The sequence below is a fragment of the Camelus ferus genome, chromosome 29 (genome assembly GCF_009834535.1).
Source record: "Camelus ferus isolate YT-003-E chromosome 29, BCGSAC_Cfer_1.0, whole genome shotgun sequence".
NCBI classification, from domain to species: domain Eukaryota; kingdom Metazoa; phylum Chordata; class Mammalia; order Artiodactyla; family Camelidae; genus Camelus; species Camelus ferus.
In genome coordinates, this window is record NC_045724.1 from 168,434 (window position 1) to 193,043 (window position 24,610).

Genomic DNA, 24,610 nt, shown 5'->3' on the forward strand with positions numbered 1-24,610 from the left:
ACAACCGTGTTCTAGCTTATATCTCCCCATTTATATGTATGGAGTGTATTTTCCAAATGAAAAGAAACTTTGTGTTCCTAACAAGCTATTTGAAGCACGGCTTTTACACACACTTTTGTCTCAGAACTGAGATGTGAAGAGACGTTTATTCATCTAGCACAAAGGGAACAGTTTGCAGGAGAAAATTTTACTCTGATTTCTCAGCCTGGTTCCTAGTGCCGGTATGAATTTCCTGCAGTTTTCGCCGTAAAACCGAGTTGGAGCTAGTGCCTCCACATCTATGTATGGAGTGTAGATTGCAACTGAATAGAAACTTTGTGTTCCAAACAAGGCACATGTAAGACGGCTTTCACACACATATATCTCTCTGAACTGAGCATGTGGAGAGACGTTTGTTCATCTAGCACAATGGGACAGGTCTTCAGGAGAAGCTTTTACTCTCGTTTCTCAGTCTGTTTCCTTGTGCCGGTTTGAAGTTCCTGCACTTTTCACAGTAAAAATAAGTTGGGACTAACACCCCATATATATTTATGGAGTGTAGGTTGCAAATGAAAAGTATCTTTGTGTTCCCAACCAGCTAGTTGAAGGACTGCTTTCACACACAATTATCTCTCAGAACGAAGCATGTGGAGTGACTTTCGTTCAACTCGCACAAAGGGAAGGAGTTGCAGGAGAAACACTTACAGTCATTTCTCAGCCTGTTTCCTAGTGCCAGATGGAGGTTCCTGCAATACTCACTGTGAAACGGTGTTGGAGCTAGTACCTTCCAATATATATGTATGGATTGCAGTATGCAATGAAAAGAAACTTTGTGTTCCTAACATGATAGGTGAAGGGCGGCTTTCACACACAATAATCTCTCAGAAATGAGCATGTGTAGGGACGCTTGTTCATCTAGCACAATGGGAAGTGTCTGCAGAAGAAGCTATTACTCCCGTTTTTCAGTCTGTTTCCAAGTGCTGGTTTGAAGTTCCTGTAGTTTTCACAGTAAAACAGAGTTAGAGGTATTGCCTCCCATATATCTGTCTAGAGTGTAGTTTGCAACTGACAAGAAACTTTGTGTTTCCAAACAGCTAGGTGAAGGACGGCTATCACACAGAGATATCTCTCAGAACTGAGCAAGTGGAGAGACGTTCGTTCATCTAGCACAAAAGCAACGGTTTGCTTGGGAAACTTTAATTCTGGTTTCTCGGACTGTTTCCTTGTTCGGGTTGAAGTTCCAGCAGTTTCCACTGTAAAACCGAGCTGGAGCTAGTACTTCCCATATATATTTTTGGATTGTAGTTAGATCCTGAAGAGGAAATTTGTGTTCCCAACTTGCTAGATGAAATACGGCTTTCACACACGCTTATCCCTCAGAACTGAGCATGTGGAGAGACGTTTGTTCATCTAGCACAAAATAAAATGGTTGCAGGAGAAACTATACTCTGCTTTCTCAGCCCGTTTCCTAGTGCCGTTTGGATGTTCTTGCAATTTTCACTGTAACACTGAGATTGAGCTTCTACCTCACAATATAAATGAAAGTAGTGAAGTTTGAAATTGAAAACAAACTTTGTGTTCCCAAAAAGCTAGGTGAAGGACGGCTTTAACTCACAAATACCTCCCAGAAATGAGCATGTTTAGAGACGTTAGTTCATCTAGCACAAAGGAATGGGGTGCAGGGAAAACATTACTCTGGATTCTCAGTCTATTTCCTAGTTTCAGTTTGAAGTTACTACAGTTTTCACTGTACAAACGTGTTCTAGCTTCTACCACTCCATATGTATCTATGGAGTGTAGTTTACAACTGAAAAGAAACTTTGTGTTCCTAGCAAGCTATTTGAAGGAAGGCATTCACAAACACTTATATCTCAGAACTGAGATGTGGAGAGAAGTTCCTTCATCTAGCTCAAAGGGAACGGGTTGCAAGAGAAAATATTACTCTGGCTTCTCAGCCTGGTTCCTAGTGCCGGTTGGAATTTCCTGCAATTTTCACTGGAAAATCGAGTTGGAGCTTGTACCTCCTCATATATATATGGAGTGTAGATTGCAACTGAAACGAATCACTGTGTTCCAAACAAGCTATGTGTAAGAAGGCTTTCACACACATATATATCTCAGAACAGAGCATGCGGATAGTCGTTTGTTCATCTAGCACAATGGGAAAGGTCTGAAGGAAAAGTTTTGCTCTCGATTCTCAGTCTGTTTCCTAGTGCCGGATTGAAGTTCCTGCAGTTTTCACGGTAAAGCATGGTTGGAACTAGTACCAACCCATATAAATATACAGGGTGTAGTTTGAAACTGAAAAGAATTTTTGTGTTCTCAACAAGCTAGGTGAAGAATGGCTTTCACACACACATATCTCTCAGAACCGATCATGAGGATTGACGTTCGTTCAACTCGCACAAAGGGAACGAGTTGCAGGAGAAATGTTTGCAGTCATTTCTCAGCCTGTTTCCAATTGCTTGATGGAAGTTCCTGCAATTTTCACTGTAAAACCGAGTTGGAGCTAGTACCTTCCTATAAATATGCATGGAGTATAGTTGGCAAATAAAAAGAAACTTTGTGTTCCAAACAAGATAGGTAAATTATGGCTTTCACACACAATTATCTCTCAGAACTGAGCATGTGGAGAGACTTTTGTTCATCTAGCACAAAGGGAACATTTTTCAGGAAAAACTTTTGCAGTAGTTTCTCAGCCTGTTTCTAAGTGCCTGTTTGACGTTCCTGCAGTTCTCACTGTTAAAACGAGTTGGAGCTAGTTCCTCCCCATATAAATGTATGGAGTGTAGTTGGAAACTGAAAAGGAACTTTGTGTTCCCAACATGCTAGGTGAAGGACGGCTTTCACACACACTTATTCCTTAGAACTGATCTTGTGGATAGACATTCGTTCACCTAGCCCAAAATGAACGGGATGCAGGAGAAACTTTACTCTGCTTTCTCGGCCTGTTTCCTAGTGCTGGTTGTATGTTCTTGCAATTTTCACTGTAACACCGAGTTTGAGCTTGTACCTCCCAATATATATGTATGAAGTGAAGTATGCATGTGAAAAGAAACTTTGTGTTCCCAACAAGCTTGGTGAAGGAAGGCTTTCACTCAAAATATCTCCCAGAAATTAGCATGTTTAGAGAGGTTAGTTCATCTAGCACATAGGGAACGGGCTGCATGAGAAACATTTACTCAGGATTCTCAGTCTGTTTCCTAGTGTCATTTTGAAGTTCCTGCAGTTTTCACTGTACAACCGTGTTCTAGCTTATATCTCCCCATATATATGTATGGAGTGTATTTTCCAAATGAAAAGAAACTTTGTGTTCCTAACAAGCTATTTGAAGCACGGCTTTTACACACACTTTTGTCTCAGAACTGAGATGTGAAGAGACGTTTATTCATCTAGCACAAAGGGAACAGTTTGCAGGAGAAAATTTTACTCTGATTTCTCAGCCTGGTTCCTAGTGCCGGTATGAATTTCCTGCAGTTTTCGCCGTAAAACCGAGTTGGAGCTAGTGCCTCCACATCTATGTATGGAGTGTAGATTGCAACTGAATAGAAACTTTGTGTTCCAAACAAGGCACATGTAAGACGGCTTTCACACACATATATCTCTCTGAACTGAGCATGTGGAGAGACGTTTGTTCATCTAGCACAATGGGACAGGTCTTCAGGAGAAGCTTTTACTCTCGTTTCTCAGTCTGTTTCCTTGTGCCGGTTTGAAGTTCCTGCACTTTTCACAGTAAAAATAAGTTGGGACTAACACCCCATATATATTTATGGAGTGTAGGTTGCAAATGAAAAGTATCTTTGTGTTCCCAACCAGCTAGTTGAAGGACTGCTTTCACACACAATTATCTCTCAGAACGAAGCATGTGGAGTGACTTTCGTTCAACTCGCACAAAGGGAAGGAGTTGCAGGAGAAACACTTACAGTCATTTCTCAGCCTGTTTCCTAGTGCCAGATGGAGGTTCCTGCAATACTCACTGTAAAACGGTGTTGGAGCTAGTACCTTCCAATATATATGTATGGATTGCTGTTTGCAATGAAAAGAAACTTTGTATTCCTAACATGATAGGTGAAGGGCGGCTTTCACACACAATAATCTCTCAGAAATGAGCATGTGTAGGGACGCTTGTTCATCTAGCACAATGGGAAGTGTCTGCAGAAGAAGCTATTACTCCCGTTTTTCAGTCTGTTTCCAAGTGCTGGTTTGAAGTTCCTGTAGTTTTCACAGTAAAACAGAGTTAGAGGTATTGCCTCCCATATATCTGTCTAGAGTGTAGTTTGCAACTGACAAGAAACTTTGTGTTTCCAAACAGCTAGGTGAAGGACGGCTATCACACAGAGATATCTCTCAGAACTGAGCAAGTGGAGAGACGTTCGTTCATCTAGCACAAAAGCAACGGTTTGCTTGGGAAACTTTAATTCTGGTTTCTCGGACTGTTTCCTTGTTCGGGTTGAAGTTCCAGCAGTTTCCACTGTAAAACCGAGCTGGAGCTAGTACTTCCCATATATATTTTTGGATTGTAGTTAGATCCTGAAGAGGAAATTTGTGTTCCCAACTTGCTAGATGAAATACGGCTTTCACACACGCTTATCCCTCAGAACTGAGCATGTGGAGAGACGTTTGTTCATCTAGCACAAAATAAAAGGGTTGCAGGAGAAACTATACTCTGCTTTCTCAGCCCGTTTCCTAGTGCCGTTTGGATGTTCTTGCAATTTTCACTGTAACACTGAATTTGAGCTTCTACCTCACAATATAAATGAATGTAGTGAAGTTTGAAATTGAAAACAAACTTTGTGTTCCCAAAAAGCTAGGTGAAGGACGGCTTTAACTCACAAATACCTCCCAGAAATGAGCATGTTTAGAGACGTTAGTTCATCTAGCACAAAGGAATGGGGTGCAGGGAAAACATTACTCTGGATTCTCAGTCTATTTCCTAGTTTCAGTTTGAAGTTACTACAGTTTTCACTGTACAACCGTGTTCTAGCTTCTACCACTCCATATGTATCTATGGAGTGTAGTTTACAACTGAAAAGAAATTTTGTGTTCCTAGCAAGCTATTTGAAGGACGGCATTCACAAACACTTATCTCTCAGAACTGAGATGTGGAGAGAAGTTCCTTCATCTAGCTCAAAGGGAACGGGTTGCAAGAGAAAATATTACTCTGGCTTCTCAGCCTGGTTCCTAGTGCTGGTTGGAATTTCCTGCAATTTTCACTGGAAAATCGAGTTGGAGCTTGTACCTCCTCATATATATATGGAGTGTAGATTGCAACTGAAACGAATCACTGTGTTCCAAACAAGCTATGTGTAAGAAGGCTTTCACACACATATATATCTCAGAACAGAGCATGCGGATAGTCGTTTGTTCATCTAGCACAATGGGAAAGGTCTGAAGGAAAAGTTTTTGCTCTCGATTCTCAGTCTGTTTCCTAGTGCCGGATTGAAGTTCCTGCAGTTTTCACGGTAAAACATGGTTGGAACTAGTACCAACCCATATAAATATACAGGGTGTAGTTTGAAACTGAAAAGAATTTTTGTGTTCTCAACAAGCTAGGTGAAGAATGGCTTTCACACACACATATCTCTCAGAACCGATCATGTGGAGTGACGTTCGTTCAACTCGCACAAAGGGAACGAGTTGCAGGAGAAATGTTGCAGTCATTTCTCAGCCTGTTTCCAATTGCTTGATGGAAGTTCCTGCAATTTTCACTGTAAAACCGAGTTGGAGCTAGTACCTTCCTATAAATATGCATGGAGTATAGTTGGCAAATAAAAAGAAACTTTGTGTTCCAAACAAGATAGGTAAATTACGGCTTTCACACACAATTATCTCTCAGAACTGAGCATGTGGAGAGACTTTTGTTCATCTAGCACAAAGGGAACATTTTTCAGGAAAAACTTTTGCAGTAGTTTCTCAGCCTGTTTCTAAGTGCCTGTTTGACGTTCCTGCAGTTCTCACTGTTAAAACGAGTTGGAGCTAGTTCCTCCCCATATAAATGTATGGAGTGTAGTTGGAAACTGAAAAGGAACTTTGTGTTCCCAACATGCTAGGTGAAGGATGGCTTTCACACACACTTATCCCTTAGAACTGAGCTTGTGGATAGACATTCGTTCACCTAGCCCAAAATGAACGGGATGCAGGAGAAACTTTACTCTGCTTTCTCGGCCTGTTTCCTAGTGCTGGGTGTATGTTCTTGCAATTTTCACTGTAACACCGAGTTTGAGCTTGTACCTCCCAATATATATGTATGAAGTGAAGTATGCATGTGAAAAGAAACTTTGTGTTCCCAACAAGCTTGATGAAGGACGGCTTTCACTCAAAATATCTCCCAGAAATTAGCATGTTTAGAGAGGTTAGTTCATCTAGCACATAGGGAATGGGCTGCATGAGAAACATTTACTCAGGTTTCTCAGTCTGTTTCCTAGTGTCATTTTGAAGTTCCTGCAGTTTTCACTGTACAACCGTGTTCTAGCTTATATCTCCCCATATATATGTATGGAGTGTATTTTCCAAATGAAAAGAAACTTTGTGTTCCTAACAAGCTATTTGAAGCACGGCTTTTACACACACTTTTGTCTCAGAACTGAGATGTGAAGAGACGTTTATTCATCTAGCACAAAGGGAACAGTTTGCAGGAGAAAATTTTACTCTGATTTCTCAGCCTGGTTCCTAGTGCCTGTTTGAAGTTCCTGCAGTTTTCGCCATAAAACCGAGTTGGAGCTAGTGCCTCCACATCTATGTATGGAGTGTAGATTGCAACTGAATAGAAACTTTGTGTTCCAAACAAGGCGCATGTAAGACGGCTTTCACACACATATATCTCTCTGAACTGAGCATGTGGAGAGACGTTTGTTCATCTAGCACAATGGGAAAGGTCTTCAGGAGAAGCTTTTACTCTCGTTTCTCAGTCTGTTTCCTTGTGCCGGTTTGAAGTTCCTGCACTTTTCACAGTAAAAATAAGTTGGGACTAACACCCCATATATATTTATGGAGTGTAGGTTGCAAATGAAAAGTATCTTTGTGTTCCCAACAAGCTAGTTGAAGGACTGCTTTCACACACAATTATCTCTCAGAACGAAGCATGTGGAGTGACTTTCGTTCAACTCGCACAAAGGGAAGGAGTTGCAGGAGAAACACTTACAGTCATTTCTCAGCCTGTTTCCTAGTGCCAGATGGAGGTTCCTGCAATACTCACTGTAAAACGGTGTTGGAGCTAGTACCTTCCAATATATATATATGGATTGCAGTTTGCAATGAAAAGAAACTTTGTGTTCCTAACATGATAGGTGAAGGGCGGCTTTCACACACAATAATCTCTCAGAAATGAGCATGTGTAGGGACTCTTGTTCATCTAGCACAATGGGAAGTGTCTGCAGAAGAAGCTATTACTCCCGTTTTTCAGTCTGTTTCCAAGTGCTGGTTTGAAGTTCCTGTAGTTTTCACAGTAAAACAGAGTTAGAGTTATTGCCTCCCATATATCTGTCTAGAGTGTAGTTTGCAACTGACAAGAAACTTTGTGTTTCCAAACAGCTAGGTGAAGGACGGCTATCACACAGAGATATCTCTCAGAACTGAGCAAGTGGAGAGACGTTCGTTCATCTAGCACAAAAGCAACGGTTTGCTTGGGAAACTTTAATTCTGGTTTCTCGGACTGTTTCCTTGTTCGGGTTGAAGTTCCAGCAGTTTCCACTGTAAAACCGAGCTGGAGCTAGTACTTCCCATATATATTTTTGGATTGTAGTTAGATCCTGAAGAGGAAATTTGTGTTCCCAACTTGCTAGATGAAATACGGCTTTCACACACGCTTATCCCTCAGAACTGAGCATGTGGAGAGACGTTTGTTCATCTAGCACAAAATAAAAGGGTTGCAGGAGAAACTATACTCTGCTTTCTCAGCCCGTTTCCTAGTGCCGTTTGGATGTTCTTGCAATTTTCACTGTAACACTGAATTTGAGCTTCTACCTCACAATATAAATGAATGTAGTGAAGTTTGAAATTGAAAACAAACTTTGTGTTCCCAAAAAGCTAGGTGAAGGACGGCTTTAACTCACAAATACCTCCCAGAAATGAGCATGTTTAGAGACGTTAGTTCATCTAGCACAAAGGAATGGGGTGCAGGGAAAACATTACTCTGGATTCTCAGTCTATTTCCTAGTTTCAGTTTGAAGTTACTACAGTTTTCACTGTACAAACGTGTTCTAGCTTCTACCACTCCATATGTATCTATGGAGTGTAGTTTACAACTGAAAAGGAACTTTGTGTTCCTAGCAAGCTATTTGAAGGAAGGCATTCACAAAAACTTATCTCTCAGAACTGAGATGTGGAGAGAAGTTCCTTCATCTAGCTCAAAGGGAACGGGTTGCAAGAGAAAATATTACTCTGGCTTCTCAGCCTGGTTCCTAGTGCCGGTTGGAATTTCCTGCAATTTTCACTGGAAAATCGAGTTGGAGCTTGTACCTCCTCATATATATATGGAGTGTAGATTGCAACTGAAACGAATCACTGTGTTCCAAACAAGCTATGTGTAAGAAGGCTTTCACACACATATATATCTCAGAACAGAGCATGCGGATAGTCGTTTGTTCATCTAGCACAATGGGAAAGGTCTGAAGGAAAAGTTTTGCTCTCGATTCTCAGTCTGTTTCCTAGTGCCGGATTGAAGTTCCTGCAGTTTTCACGGTAAAACATGGTTGGAACTAGTACCAACCCATATAAATATACAGGGTGTAGTTTGAAACTGAAAAGAATTTTTGTGTTCTCAACAAGCTAGGTGAAGAATGGCTTTCACACACACATATCTCTCAGAACCGATCATGTGGAGTGACGTTCGTTCAACTCGCACAAAGGGAACGAGTTGCAGGAGAAATGTTTGCAGTCATTTCTCAGCCTGTTTCCAATTGCTTGATGGAAGTTCCTGCAATTTTCACTGTAAAACCGAGTTGGAGCTAGTACCTTCCTATAAATATGCATGGAGTATAGTTGGCAAATAAAAAGAAACTTTGTGTTCCAAACAAGATAGGTAAATTACGGCTTTCACACACAATTATCTCTCAGAACTGAGCATGTGGAGAGACTTTTGTTCATCTAGCACAAAGGGAACATTTTTCAGGAAAAACTTTTGCAGTAGTTTCTCAGCCTGTTTCTAAGTGCCTGTTTGACGTTCCTGCAGTTCTCACTGTTAAAACGAGTTGGAGCTAGTTCCTCCCCATATAAATGTATGGAGTGTAGTTGGAAACTGAAAAGGAACTTTGTGTTCCCAACATGCTAGGTGAAGGATGGCTTTCACACACACTTATCCCTTAGAACTGAGCTTGTGGATAGACATTCGTTCACCTAGCCCAAAATGAACGGGATGCAGGAGAAACTTTACTCTGCTTTCTCGGCCTGTTTCCTAGTGCTGGGTGTATGTTCTTGCAATTTTCACTGTAACACCGAGTTTGAGCTTGTACCTCCCAATATATATGTATGAAGTGAAGTATGCATGTGAAAAGAAACTTTGTGTTCCCAACAAGCTTGGTGAAGGACGGCTTTCACTCAAAATATCTCCCAGAATTTAGCATGTTTAGAGAGGTTAGTTCATCTAGCACATAGGGAATGGGCTGCATGAGAAACATTTACTCAGGTTTCTCAGTCTGTTTCCTAGTGTCATTTTGAAGTTCCTGCAGTTTTCACTGTACAACCGTGTTCTAGCTTATATCTCCCCATATATATGTATGGAGTGTATTTTCCAAATGAAAAGAAACTTTGTGTTCCTAACAAGCTATTTGAAGCACGGCTTTTACACACACTTTTGTCTCAGAACTGAGATGTGAAGAGACGTTTATTCATCTAGCACAAAGGGAACATTTTGCAGGAGAAAATTTTACTCTGATTTCTCAGCCTGGTTCCTAGTGCCGGTTTGAAATTCCTGCAGTTTTCGCCGTAAAACCGAGTTGGAGCTAGTGCCTCCACATCTATGTATGGAGTGTAGATTGCAACTGAATAGAAACTTTGTGTTCCAAACAAGGCGCATGTAAGACGGCTTTCACACACATATATCTCTCTGAACTGAGCATGTGGAGAGACGTTTGTTCATCTAGCACAATGGGAAAGGTCTTCAGGAGAAGCTTTTACTCTCGTTTCTCAGTCTGTTTCCTTGTGCCGGTTTGAAGTTCCTGCAATTTTCACAGTAAAAATAAGTTGGGACTAACACCCCATATATATTTATGGAGTGTAGGTTGCAAATGAAAAGTATCTTTGTGTTCCCAACAAGCTAGTTGAAGGACTGCTTTCACACACAATTATCTCTCAGAACGAAGCATGTGGAGTGACTTTCGTTCAACTCGCACAAAGGGAAGGAGTTGCAGGAGAAACACTTACAGTCATTTCTCAGCCTGTTTCCTAGTGCCAGATGGAGGTTCCTGCAATACTCACTGTAAAACGGTGTTGGAGCTAGTACCTTCCAATATATATGTATGGATTGCAGTTTGCAATGAAAAGAAACTTTGTGTTCCTAACATGATAGGTGAAGGGCGGCTTTCACACACAATAATCTCTCAGAAATGAGCATGTGTAGGGACGCTTGTTCATCTAGCACAATGGGAAGTGTCTGCAGAAGAAGCTATTACTCCCGTTTTTCAGTCTGTTTCCAAGTGCTGGTTTGAAGTTCCTGTAGTTTTCACAGTAAAACAGAGTTAGAGGTATTGCCTCCCATATATCTGTCTAGAGTGTAGTTTGCAACTGACAAGAAACTTTGTGTTTCCAAACAGCTAGGTGAAGGACGGCTATCACACAGAGATATCTCTCAGAACTGAGCAAGTGGAGAGACGTTCGTTCATCTAGCACAAAAGCAACGGTTTGCTTGGGAAACTTTAATTCTGGTTTCTCGGACTGTTTCCTTGTTCGGGTTGAAGTTCCAGCAGTTTCCACTGTAAAACCGAGCTGGAGCTAGTACTTCCCATATATATTTTTGGATTGTAGTTAGATCCTGAAGAGGAAATTTGTGTTCCCAACTTGCTAGATGAAATACGGCTTTCACACACGCTTATCCCTCAGAACTGAGCATGTGGAGAGACGTTTGTTCATCTAGCACAAAATAAAAGGGTTGCAGGAGAAACTATACTCTGCTTTCTCAGCCCGTTTCCTAGTGCCGTTTGGATGTTCTTGCAATTTTCACTGTAACACTGAATTTGAGCTTCTACCTCACAATATAAATGAATGTAGTGAAGTTTGAAATTGAAAACAAACTTTGTGTTCCCAAAAAGCTAGGTGAAGGACGGCTTTAACTCACAAATACCTCCCAGAAATGAGCATGTTTAGAGACGTTAGTTCATCTAGCACAAAGGAATGGGGTGCAGGGAAAACATTACTCTGGATTCTCAGTCTATTTCCTAGTTTCAGTTTGAAGTTACTACAGTTTTCACTGTACAAACGTGTTCTAGCTTCTACCACTCCATATGTATCTATGGAGTGTAGTTTACAACTGAAAAGAAATTTTGTGTTCCTAGCAAGCTATTTGAAGGACGGCATTCACAAACACTTATCTCTCAGAACTGAGATGTGGAGAGAAGTTCCTTCATCTAGCTCAAAGGGAACGGGTTGCAAGAGAAAATATTACTCTGGCTTCTCAGCCTGGTTCCTAGTGCCTGGTTGGAATTTCCTGCAATTTTCACTGGAAAATCGAGTTGGAGCTTGTACCTCCTCATATATATATGGAGTGTAGATTGCAACTGAAACGAATCACTGTGTTCCAAACAAGCTATGTGTAAGAAGGCTTTCACACACATATATATCTCAGAACAGAGCATGCGGATAGTCGTTTGTTCATCTAGCACAATGGGAAAGGTCTGAAGGAAAAGTTTTGCTCTCGATTCTCAGTCTGTTTCCTAGTGCCGGATTGAAGTTCCTGCAGTTTTCACGGTAAAACATGGTTGGAACTAGTACCAACCCATATAAATATACAGGGTGTAGTTTGAAACTGAAAAGAATTTTTGTGTTCTCAACAAGCTAGGTGAAGAATGGCTTTCACACACACATATCTCTCAGAACCGATCATGTGGAGTGACGTTCGTTCAACTCGCACAAAGGGAACGAGTTGCAGGAGAAATGTTTGCAGTCATTTCTCAGCCTGTTTCCAATTGCTTGATGGAAGTTCCTGCAATTTTCACTGTAAAACCGAGTTGGAGCTAGTACCTTCCTATAAATATGCATGGAGTATAGTTGGCAAATAAAAAGAAACTTTGTGTTCCAAACAAGATAGGTAAATTACGGCTTTCACACACAATTATCTCTCAGAACTGAGCATGTGGAGAGACTTTTGTTCATCTAGCACAAAGGGAACATTTTTCAGGAAAAACTTTTGCAGTAGTTTCTCAGCCTGTTTCTAAGTGCCTGTTTGACGTTCCTGCAGTTCTCACTGTTAAAACGAGTTGGAGCTAGTTCCTCCCCATATAAATGTATGGAGTGTAGTTGGAAACTGAAAAGGAACTTTGTGTTCCCAACATGCTAGGTGAAGGATGGCTTTCACACACACTTATCCCTTAGAACTGAGCTTGTGGATAGACATTCGTTCACCTAGCCCAAAATGAACGGGATGCAGGAGAAACTTTACTCTGCTTTCTCGGCCTGTTTCCTAGTGCTGGGTGTATGTTCTTGCAATTTTCACTGTAACACCGAGTTTGAGCTTGTACCTCCCAATATATATGTATGAAGTGAAGTATGCATGTGAAAAGAAACTTTGTGTTCCCAACAAGCTTGATGAAGGACGGCTTTCACTCAAAATATCTCCCAGAAATTAGCATGTTTAGAGAGGTTAGTTCATCTAGCACATAGGGAATGGGCTGCATGAGAAACATTTACTCAGGTTTCTCAGTCTGTTTCCTAGTGTCATTTTGAAGTTCCTGCAGTTTTCACTGTACAACCGTGTTCTAGCTTATATCTCCCCATATATATGTATGGAGTGTATTTTCCAAATGAAAAGAAACTTTGTGTTCCTAACAAGCTATTTGAAGCACGGCTTTTACACACACTTTTGTCTCAGAACTGAGATGTGAAGAGACGTTATTCATCTAGCACAAAGGGAACAGTTTGCAGGAGAAAATTTTACTCTGATTTCTCAGCCTGGTTCCTAGTGCCTGTTTGAAGTTCCTGCAGTTTTCGCCATAAAACCGAGTTGGAGCTAGTGCCTCCACATCTATGTATGGAGTGTAGATTGCAACTGAATAGAAACTTTGTGTTCCAAACAAGGCGCATGTAAGACGGCTTTCACACACATATATCTCTCTGAACTGAGCATGTGGAGAGACGTTTGTTCATCTAGCACAATGGGAAAGGTCTTCAGGAGAAGCTTTTACTCTCGTTTCTCAGTCTGTTTCCTTGTGCCGGTTTGAAGTTCCTGCACTTTTCACAGTAAAAATAAGTTGGGACTAACACCCCATATATATTTATGGAGTGTAGGTTGCAAATGAAAAGTATCTTTGTGTTCCCAACAAGCTAGTTGAAGGACTGCTTTCACACACAATTATCTCTCAGAACGAAGCATGTGGAGTGACTTTCGTTCAACTCGCACAAAGGGAAGGAGTTGCAGGAGAAACACTTACAGTCATTCTCAGCCTGTTTCCTAGTGCCAGATGGAGGTTCCTGCAATACTCACTGTAAAACGGTGTTGGAGCTAGTACCTTCCAATATATATGTATGGATTGCAGTTTGCAATGAAAAGAAACTTTGTGTTCCTAACATGATAGGTGAAGGGCGGCTTTCACACACAATAATCTCTCAGAAATGAGCATGTGTAGGGACTCTTGTTCATCTAGCACAATGGGAAGTGTCTGCAGAAGAAGCTATTACTCCCGTTTTTCAGTCTGTTTCCAAGTGCTGGTTTGAAGTTCCTGTAGTTTTCACAGTAAAACAGAGTTAGAGTTATTGCCTCCCATATATCTGTCTAGAGTGTAGTTTGCAACTGACAAGAAACTTTGTGTTTCCAAACAGCTAGGTGAAGGACGGCTATCACACAGAGATATCTCTCAGAACTGAGCAAGTGGAGAGACGTTCGTTCATCTAGCACAAAAGCAACGGTTTGCTTGGGAAACTTTAATTCTGGTTTCTCGGACTGTTTCCTTGTTCGGGTTGAAGTTCCAGCAGTTTCCACTGTAAAACCGAGCTGGAGCTAGTACTTCCCATATATATTTTTGGATTGTAGTTAGATCCTGAAGAGGAAATTTGTGTTCCCAACTTGCTAGATGAAATACGGCTTTCACACACGCTTATCCCTCAGAACTGAGCATGTGGAGAGACGTTTGTTCATCTAGCACAAAATAAAAGGGTTGCAGGAGAAACTATACTCTGCTTTCTCAGCCCGTTTCCTAGTGCCGTTTGGATGTTCTTGCAATTTTCACTGTAACACTGAATTTGAGCTTCTACCTCACAATATAAATGAATGTAGTGAAGTTTGAAATTGAAAACAAACTTTGTGTTCCCAAAAAGCTAGGTGAAGGACGGCTTTAACTCACAAATACCTCCCAGAAATGAGCATGTTTAGAGACGTTAGTTCATCTAGCACAAAGGAATGGGGTGCAGGGAAAACATTACTCTGGATTCTCAGTCTATTTCCTAGTTTCAGTTTGAAGTTACTACAGTTTTCACTGTACAAACGTGTTCTAGCTTCTACCACTCCATATGTATCTATGGAGTGTAGTTTACAACTGAAAAGAACTTTGTGTTCCTAGCAAGCTATTTGAAGGACGGCATTCACAAAAACTTATCTCTCAGAACTGAGATGTGGAGAGAAGTTCCTTCATCTAGCTCAAAGGGAACGGGTTGCAAGAGAAAATATTACTCTGGCTTCTCAGCCTGGTTCCTAGTGCCTGGTTGGAATTTCCTGCAATTTTCACTGGAAATCGAGTTGGAGCTTGTACCTCCTCATATATATATGGAGTGTAGATTGCAACTGAAACGAATCACTGTGTTCCAAACAAGCTATGTGTAAGAAGGCTTTCACACACATATATATCTCAGAACAGAGCATGCGGATAGTCGTTTGTTCATCTAGCACAATGGGAAAGGTCTGAAGGAAAAGTTTTTGCTCTCGATTCTCAGTCTGTTTCCTAGTGCCGGATTGAAGTTCCTGCAGTTTTCACGGTAAAACATGGTTGGAACTAGTACCAACCCATATAAATATACAGGGTTGTAGTTTGAAACTGAAAAGAATTTTTGTGTTCTCAACAAGCTAGGTGAAGAATGGCTTTCACACACACATATCTCTCAGAACCGATCATGTGGAGTGACGTTCGTTCAACTCGCACAAAGGGAACGAGTTGCAGGAGAAATGTTTTGCAGTCATTTCTCAGCCTGTTTCCAATTGCTTGATGGAAGTTCCTGCAATTTTCACTGTAAACCGAGTTGGAGCTAGTACCTTCCTATAAATATGCATGGAGTATAGTTGGCAAATAAAAAGAAACTTTGTGTTCCAACAAGATAGGTAAATTACGGCTTTCACACACAATTATCTCTCAGAACTGAGCATGTGGAGAGACTTTTGTTCATCTAGCACAAAGGGAACATTTTTCAGGAAAAACTTTTGCAGTAGTTTCTCAGCCTGTTTCTAAGTGCCTGTTTGACGTTCCTGCAGTTCTCACTGTTAAAACGAGTTGGAGCTAGTTCCTCCCCATATAAATGTATGGAGTGTAGTTGGAAACTGAAAAGGAACTTTGTGTTCCCAACATGCTAGGTGAAGGATGGCTTTCACCACACACTTATCCCTTAGAACTGAGCTTGTGGATAGACATTCGTTCACCTAGCCCAAAATGAACGGGATGCAGGAGAAACTTTACTCTGCTTTCTCGGCCTGTTTCCTAGTGCTGGGTGTATGTTCTTGCAATTTTCACTGTAACACCGAGTTTGAGCTTGTACCTCCCAATATATATGTATGAAGTGAAGTATGCATGTGAAAGAAACTTTGTGTTCCCAACAAGCTTGATGAAGGACGGCTTTCACTCAAAATATCTCCCAGAAATTAGCATGTTTAGAGAGGTTAGTTCATCTAGCACATAGGGAATGGGCTGCATGAGAAACATTTACTCAGGTTTCTCAGTCTGTTCCTAGTGTCATTTTGAAGAGTTCCTGCAGTTTTTCACCTGTACAACCGTGTTCTAGCTTATATCTCCCCATATATATGTATGGAGTGTATTTTCCAAATGAAAGAAACTTGTGTTCCTAACAAGCTATTTGAAGCACGGCTTTTACACACACTTTGTCTCAGAACTGAGATGTGAAGAGACGTTTATTCATCTAGCACAAAGGGAACAGTTTGCAGGAGAAAATTTTACTCTGATTTCTCAGCCTGGTTCCTAGTGCCTGTTTGAAGTTCCTGCAGTTTTCGCCATAAAACCGAGTTGGAGCTAGTGCCTCCACATCTATGTATGGAGTGTAGATTGCAACTGAATAGAAACTTTGTGTTCCAAACAAGGCGCATGTAAGACGGCTTTCACACACATATATCTCTCTGAACTGAGCATGTGGAGAGACGTTTGTTCATCTAGCACAATGGGAAAGGTCTTCAGGAGAAGCTTTTACTCTCGTTTCTCAGTCTGTTTCCTTGTGCCGGTTTGAAGTTCCTGCACTTTTCACAGTAAAAATAAGTTGGGACTAACACCCCATATATATTTATGGAGTGTAGGTTGCAATTGAAAAGTATCTTTGTGTTCCCAACAAGCTAGTTGAAGGACTGCTTTCACACACAATTATCTCTCAGAACGAAGCATGTGGAGTGACTTTCGTTCAACTCGCACAAAGGGAAGGAGTTGCAGGAGAAACACTTACAGTCATTTCTCAGCCTGTTTCCTAGTGCCAGATGGAGGTTCTGCAATACTCACTGTAAAACGGTGTTGGAGCTAGTACCTTCCAATATATATATATGGATTGCAGTTTGCAATGAAAAGAAACTTTGTGTTCCTAACATGATAGGTGAAGGGCGGCTTTCACACACAATAATCTCTCAGAAATGAGCATGTGTAGGGACTCTTGTTCATCTAGCACAATGGGAAGTGTCTGCAGAAGAAGCTATTTACTCCCGTTTTTCAGTCTGTTTCCAAGTGCTGGTTTGAAGTTCCTGTAGTTTTCACAGTAAAACAGAGTTAGAGTATTGACTCCCATATATCTGTCTAGAGTGTTAGTTTGCAACTGACAAGAAACTTTGTGTTTCCAAACAGCTAGGTGAAGGACGGCTATCACACAGAGATATCTCTCAGAACTGAGCAAGTGGAGGACGTTCGTTCATCTAGCACAAACGCAACGGTTTGCTTGGGAAACTTTAATTCTGGTTTCTCGGACTGTTTCCTTGTTCGGGTTGAAGTTCCAGCAGTTTCCACTGTAAAACCGAGCTGGAGCTAGTACTTCCCATATATATTTTGGATTGTCGTTAGATCCTGAAGAGGAAATTTGTGTTCCCAACTTGCTAGATGAAATACGGCTCTTTCACACACGCTTATCCCTCAGAAACTGAGCATGTGGAGAGACGTTTGTTCATCTAGCACAAAATAAAAGGGTTGCAGGAGAAAACTATACTCTGCTTTCTCAGCCCGTTTCCTAGTGCCGTTTTGGATGTTCTTGCAATTTTCACTGTAACACTGAATTTGAGCTTCTACCTCACAATATAAATGAATTGTAGTGAAGTTTGAAATTGAAACAAACTTTGTGTTCCCAAAAAGCTAGGTGAAGGACGGCTTTAACTCACAAATACCTCCCAGAAATGAGCATGTTTAGAGACGTTAGTTCATCTAGCACAAAGGAATGGGGTGCAGGGAAAACATTACTTCTGGATTCTCAGTCTATTTCCTAGTTTCAGGTTGAAGTACTACAGTTTTCACTGTACAAACGTGTTCTAGCTTCTACCACTTCCATATGTATCTATGGAGTGTAGTTTACAACTGAAAAGAAATTTGTGTTCTAGCAAGCTATTGAAGGACGGCATTCACAAACACTTATCTCTCCGAACTGAGATGTGGAGAGAAGTTCCTTCATCTAGCTCAAAGGGAACGGGTTGCTGCAAGAAGAAAATATTACTCTGCTTCTCAGCCTGGGTCCTAGTGCCGGTTGGATTTCCTGCAATTTTCACCTGGAAAATCGAGTTGGAGCTTTGTACCTCCTCATATATATATGGAGGTGTAGATTGCAACTGAAACGAATCACTGTGTTCCAAACAAGCTATGTGTAAGAAGGCTTTCACACACATATATATCTCAGAACGAGACATGCGGATAGTCGTTGTTCATCTAGCACAATGGGAAAGGTCTGAAGGAAAAGTTTTGCTCTCGATTCTAAGTCTGTTTCCTAGTGCCGGATTGAAGTTCCTGCAAGTTTCCGGTTTTAAAAACATGGTTGGAACTAGTACCAACCCATATAATATACAGGGTGTAGTTTGAAACTGAAAAGAATTTTGGTGTTCTCAACAAGCTAGGTGAAGAAGGCTTTCACACACAATATCTCTCAGAACCGATCTGTTGGAGTGACGTTCGTTCAACTCGCACAAAAGGGAACGAGTTGGCAGGAGAAATGTTTGCAGGTCATTTCTCAGCTGTTTCCAATGGCTTGATGGAGTTCCTGCAATTTTCATGTAAAACCGAGTTGGAGCTAGTACCTTCTATATAAATATGCATGGAGTAAGTTGGCAAATAAAAAAGAAAAATTTGTGTTCCAAAAACAAGATAGGTAAATTACGGCTTCACACACAATTATCATATCTCTCAGAATGAGCATGTGGAGAGACTTTTGTTCATCTAGCACAAGGGAACATTTTTCAGGAAAACACTTTTGCAAGTAGTTTCTCAGCCGTTTCTAAGTGCGTTGACGTTCCTGCAGTTCTCACTGTTTAAACGAGTTGGAGCTAGTTCCTCCCATATAAATGTATGGAGTGTAGTTGGAAACTGAAAAAGGAACTTGTGTGTCCCAACATTGCTAGGGATGAAGGATGGCTTTCACACACACTTATCCCTTAGAAACTGAGCTTGTGGATAGACATTCGTTCACTAGCCCAAATGAACGGGATGCAGGAGAAACTTTACTGCTTTCTCGGCCTGTTTCCTAGTGCTGGGTGTATGTTCTTGCAATTTTCACTGTACACCGAGTTTGAGCTTGTACTCCAATAATATGTATGTATGTAGTGAAGTATGCATGTGAAAAAGAAACTTTGTGTTCCCAACAAGTTGTGAAGGACGGCTTTCACTCAAAATATCTCCCAGAAATTTAGCATGTTTAGAAGAGGTTAGTTCATCTAGCACATAGGGAAGGGCTGCATGAGAAAACATTTACTCAGGTTTTCAGTCTGTTTCCTAGTGTAATTTTAGTTTCCTGCCAGTTTTCATGTAAAACCTGTGTTCTAGCGTATATCTCCCATTATATGTATGGAGTGTATTTTCCAAATGAAAAGAAAATTTGTGTTCCTAACAAGCTATTTGAAGCACGGCTTTTACACACACTTTTGTCTCAGAACTGAGATGTGAAGAGCCGTTTATTCATCTAGCACAAGGGAAACATTGGCAGGAGAAAATTTTACTCTGTTTCTCAGCCTGGTTCCTAGTGCCGGTTTGAAAATTCCTGCAGTTTTCGCTCTTTTAAACCGATTTGGAGCTAGTCCTCACATCATGTATGGAGTGTAGATTGCAACTGAATAGAAACTTGTGTTCAAAACAAGGCCATGTAAGACGGCTTTCTACACACATATATCTCTCTGAACTGAAGCAGTGGGAGAGAACGTTTGTTCATCTAGCACAATGGGAAAGGTCTTCAGGAGAAGCTTTTACTCTCGTTTCTCAGTCTGTTTCCTTGTGCCGGTTTGAGTTCTGCAATTTTCACAGTAAAAGAAGTTGGGATCTAACACCCATATATATTTAAGGATTGTAGGTTGCAAATGAAAAGTATCTTTGTGTTCCCAAGAAGCTAGTTGAAGGACTGCTTTTCACACACAATTATCTCTCAGAACGAAGCATGTGGAGTGACTTTCAGTCAACTCGCCACAAAGGGAAGGAGTTGCAGGAGAAACAATTACAGTCATTCTCAGCCTGTTTCCTAATGCCAGATGGAGGTTCCTGCAATACTCACTGTAAAACTGTTGTTGGATCTTGTACCTTAAAATATATATGTACGGATTGCAGTTTTGCAATGAAAAGAAACTTTGTGTTCCTAACATGATAGGTGAAGGGCGGCTTTTCACACACAATAATCTCTCAGAAATGAGCATGTGTAGGGACGTTTGTTCATCTAGCACAATGGGAAGTGTCTGCAGAAGAAGCTATTACTCCCGTTTTTCAGTCTGTTTTCCAAGTGCTGGTTGAAGTTCCTGTAGTTTTCACAGTAAAACAGAGTTAGAGGTATTGCCTCCCATATATCTGTCTAGAATGTATTTTGCAACTGACAAGAAACTTTGTGTTCCAAACAGCTAGGTGAAGGACGGCTTTAACACAGAGATATCTCTCAGAACTGAGCAAGTGGAGAGACGTTCGTTCATCTAGCACAAAAGCAACGGTTTGCTTGGGAAACTTTAATTCTGGTTTCTCGGACTGTTTCCTTGTCGGGTTGAAGTTCCAGCAGTTCCACTGTAAAACCGAGCTGGAGCTAGTACTTCCCCATAATATATTTTTGGATTGTAGTTAGATCCTGAAGAGGAAATTTGTGTTCCCAACTTGCAAGATGAAATACGGCTTTCACACACGCTTATCCCTCAGAACTGAGCATGTGGAGAGACGTTTGTTCATCTAGCACAAAATAAAAGGGTTTTGCAGGAGAAACTATACTCTGCTTTCTCAGCCCGTTTCCTAGTGCCGTTTGGATGTTTCTTGCAATTTTCACTGTAACACTGAGATTGAGCTTCTACCCTCACAATATAAATGAATGTAGTGAAGTTTGAACATGAAAACAACTTTGTGTTCCAAAAAGCTAGGTGAAGGACGGCTTTAACTGACAAATACCTCCCAGAAATGAGCATGTTTAGAGACGTTAGTTCATCTAGCACAAAGGAATGGGGTGCAGGGAAAACATTTACTCTGGATTATCAGTCTATTTCCTACATTCAGATTGAAGTTTCTACATTTTCACTGTACAACCGTGTTTCTAGCTTCTACCACCCCATATGTATCTATGGAGTGTAGTTTACAACTGAAAAGAACTCTGTGTTCCTAGCAAGCTATTTGAAGGATGGCATTCACAAAAACTTATCTCTCAGAACTGAGATGTGGAGAGAAGTTCCTTCATCTAGCTCAAAAAAAACGGGTTGCAAGAGAAAATTTTACTCTGGTTTCTCAGCCTGGTTCCTAGTGCCAGTTGGAATTTCCTACAATTTTCACTGGAAAATCGAGTTGGAGCTTGTACCTCCTCATATATATATGGAGTGTAGATTGCAACTGAAACGAATCACTGTGTTCCAAACAAGCTATGTGTAAGAAGGCTTTCACACACATATATATCTCAGAACAGAGCATACGGATAGTCGTTGTTCATCTAGCACAAAGGGAAAGGTCTGCAGGAAAAGCTTTGCTCTCGATTCTCAGTCTGTTTCCTAGAGCCGGATTGAAGTTCCTGCAGTTTTCACAGTAAAACATGGTTGGAACTAGTACCAACCCATATAAATATAAAGGATGTAGTTTGAAACTGAAAAGAATTTTTGTATTCTCAACAAGCTAGGTGAAGAATGGCTTTCACACACACATATCTCTCAGAACCGATCATGTGGAGTGACGTTCGTTCAACACGCACAAAGTGAAAGAGTTGCAGGAGAAACTCTTACAGTCGTTTCTCAGCTGTTTACTATTGACGATGGATGTTCCTGCAATATTCACTCAAAACGGATTTGGAACTGTAACTTCCATATATATGTTGGAGTGCAGTTTGCAACTGAAAAGAAACTTTGTGTTCCGAACAAGATAGGTGAAGGGCAGCTATAACACACAATTTCTCTCAGAACTGAGCATGTGGAGAGACATTTGTTCATCTAGCACAATGAGAAATGGCTGCAGAAAAAGTTATTACTCCCGTTTCTTAGTCTGTTTCCAAGTGCCGGTTTGAAGTTCCTGTAGTTTTCACAATAAAGCTGAGTTGGAGGATTACATCCCCATATATATGTCTAGAGTGTAGTTTGCAACTGAAAAGTAACTATGTTTTCCACACAAGCTAGGTGAAGGATGGCTTTCACACAGAATTTTCACTCAGAACTATTGTGGAGAGACGTTTGTTCATCTACCACAAAGGGAATGGGCTGCAGGAGAAACTTTTACTCTAGATTCTCAGACTTTTTCCTAGTGTCTGTTTCAAGTTCTTTCAGTTTTCACTGCAAAATCGTTTTGGGGCGTTTACATCCCCATATATAATAATGGTGTAGTTTGCAACTGAAAAGAAACTTAGGGTTCCTAAAAAGTATTTGAAAGACGGCTTACACACACACTTATGTCTCAGAACTGAGATGTGGAGAGACGTTCCTTCATCTAGCTCAAAGTGAACGGGTTGCAAGAGGAAATTTTACTCTGTTTTCTCAGCCTGTTTCCTAGTGCCCATTTGAATTTCCTGCAGTTTTCACTGGAAAACCGAGTTGGAGATAACTCCCCTATATGTATGAAGTGTAGATGGCAACTAAACAGAATCTTTGGGTTCTAAACAAGCTATGTGTAAGATGGCTTTCACACACATATATTTCTCAGATCTGAGCATGTGGAGGGAGGTTTTTCATTTAGCAAATGAGAAAGGACTGCAGGAGAAGCTTTTACTCTCATTTCTGAGTCTGTTTCCTAGTGCCGGCTTGAAGTTCCTGCAGTTTTCACACTAAATCCGTTTTGGAACTAAAACCCTGTATATATTTCGGAGTGTAGTTTGCAACTGAAAAAATCTTTGTGTTCCCAACAAGCTAGTTGAAGGAAGGCTTTCACACACAATATCTCTCAGAACGGAGCATGTGGATTGACGTTCGTTCAACTCGCACAAAGGGAGCGAGTTGCAGGAGAAACCCTTACAGTCGTTTCTCAGCCTTTTTCCTAGTGCAGGATGGAGGTTCCTGCAATATTCACTTTAAAACGGATTTGGATTTAGTACTTCGTAATATGTATATATGGAGTGCAGTTTGCAACTGAAAGGAAACTGTGTTCCGAACAAGATAGGTAATTAGCTTTCACACACAATTATCCCTCAGAACTGATCATGTGGAGAGAAGTTTTCATCTAGCACAAAGGGAAATTTTTTTAGGAAAAACTTTTGCAGTCGATTCTCAGCCTGTTTCATGTGCCTGTTTGACGTTGCTGCAGTTCTCACTGTTTAACCGAGTTGGAGCTAGTTCCTCCCCATATAAATAAATGGGGTGTAGTTTGAAACTGAATAGGAACTTGGTCTTCCCAACATGCTAGTTGAAGGACGGCTTTCACACAAACATTTCCCTCAGATCTGAGGATGTGGAGAGACGATCGTTCATCTAGCCCAAAATGCACGGGTTGCTGGAGAAAGTATACTCTGTTTTCTCAGCTGTTTCCTAGTGCCGGTGCATATTCTTGCAATTTTCTCTGTAACACCGAGTTTGAGCTTGTAACTACCATTATATGTATGTAGTGAAGTTTGCATGTGTAAAGAAACTTTGTGTTCCCAAAAAGCTAGGTGAAGGATGGCTTTCACTCACAAATATCTCCCAGAAATGAGCATGTTTAGAGACGTTAGTTTATCTAGCACAAAGGAAGGGCTGCATGGGAAATTTAATTGTGGTTTATCTGAATGTTTCCTTGTTTGGTTTGAAGTTCCTGCAGTTTCCACTGTAAAACCGAGTTTGAGCTTGTACCTCCCTATATAAATGTATGGAGTATAGTTTGAAACTGAAAAGAAACTTTGTGTTCCCAACATGCTAGTTGAAGGAAGGCTTTCACACACACTTATATCTCACAACTGAGCATGTGGAGAGACTTTTGTTCATCTAGCACAAAATGAACAGTTTGCAGGAGAAAATTTACTCTGTTTCTCAGGCCATTTCTACTGCCGGTTGGATGTCTTGCAATTTTCACTGTAACACCGATTTTGAGCTTGTACCTCCCATAATATATGTGCGTAGTGAAGTTTGAAACTGTAAACAACTTTGTGTTCCCATAGCTAGTTGAAGACGGCTTTAACTCACAAATATCAGCCAGAAATGAGCATGTTTAGAGACGTTTGTTCATCTAGCATAAAGAGAATGGACTGTAGGAGAAACTTTTACTCTGGATTCTCAGACTGTTTCCTAGTTTCGGTTTGAAGTTCCTACAGTTTTCATGTACAAACTGTTCGAGCTTGTACCACCCCAAATGTATGTATGGAGTGTAATTTACAACTGAAAATAAAGTTTGTGTTCCTAACAAACTATTTGAAGGACGGCTTTCACACACACTTATCTCTCAGAACTGAGATGTGGAGAGACGTTCCTTCAGCTAGCTCAAGGGAACGGGTTGCAAGTGGAAATTTTACTCTGGATTCTCAGCCTGTTTCCTAGTGCCCGTTTGAAGTTCCTGCAGTTTTCACGGGAAAACCGAGTTGGAGCTAGTACCTCCCCATATTTGTATGAAGTTTAGATTGCAACTGGAAAGAATCTTTGGGTTCTAAACAAGCTATGTGTAAGATGGCTTTCACACACAATATTTCTCAGATCTGAGCATGTGGAGGGACA